This window comes from Chrysochloris asiatica, unplaced genomic scaffold (genome assembly GCF_000296735.1).
Source record: "Chrysochloris asiatica unplaced genomic scaffold, ChrAsi1.0 scaffold00104, whole genome shotgun sequence".
Lineage (NCBI taxonomy): Eukaryota > Metazoa > Chordata > Mammalia > Afrosoricida > Chrysochloridae > Chrysochloris > Chrysochloris asiatica.
In genome coordinates this window covers 10809905-10810850 of record NW_006408622.1, presented here as the reverse complement: position 1 = coordinate 10810850, position 946 = coordinate 10809905, and positions in this window count along the sequence as shown.

Sequence of the window (946 nt, the reverse complement as noted above, 5' to 3'; positions counted from 1 at the left end):
CCATGGCATATAACCACCACTATATATATATAGTTTTATCCAATTGCTTTCTAAATTAGCTAAGAGGTAAAAAGAAATATGCATTTACACAGTCTTTTATAATTACAGAATCAATTATCTTTACCAGTGCTCTTTGTTTTTTATGTAAGTTCAAATTATTGTCTGTCATCATTTGTTTGAATAACTCTCTTTTGTATTACTTGTAAGGCAGATCTGTTAGCAATAAATTCGCTCTGTTTTTATCTGGGAATATGTTTATTTTGCCTTCATTTTGAAATATACTTACACAAGATATAGGATTCTTGGTTGACAGCTTTTGTTTTGAACACTTTGTATATATCATCCCATTGCCTTCTATCCACCATTGCTTCCAATAAGAAGTTAGTCATTAATTGTGAAGCCCAGTTAATACCACTACTATTCAAATTTATGTATCAACCACTAAAGCCAGAGAGGATGAAATAGAAAAATTCTATCAACTTCTTCAATCTGAAATGGATGAAACATGCAGTCAAGATGTATTGATCATTACTGGTGATTGGAATGCAAAGGTTGGGAGCAAAGAGGAGGGATCAGTAGTTGGAAAATATGGCCTTGGTGATAGAAATGATGAACACATGATAGATTTCTGCAAAATCAATGATTTGTTCATTTCAAATACCTTCTTTAGACAGCATAAGAGACAACTATACACATAGACCTCACCAGATTGAATACATAGAAATCAAATTGACTACATATGCAGAAAGAGATGATGGAAAAGCTTCATATCATCAGTCAAAACAAGGCCAGGGGCAGACTGGAACAGACCATCAATTACTCACATGCAAATTCAAACTGAAGCTGAAGAAAATGAAAACAAGTCCACGAGAGCCAAAATATGACCTTGAATATGTCCCACCTGAATTTAGAGATCATCTGAAGAACAGATTCAATACATTAAACA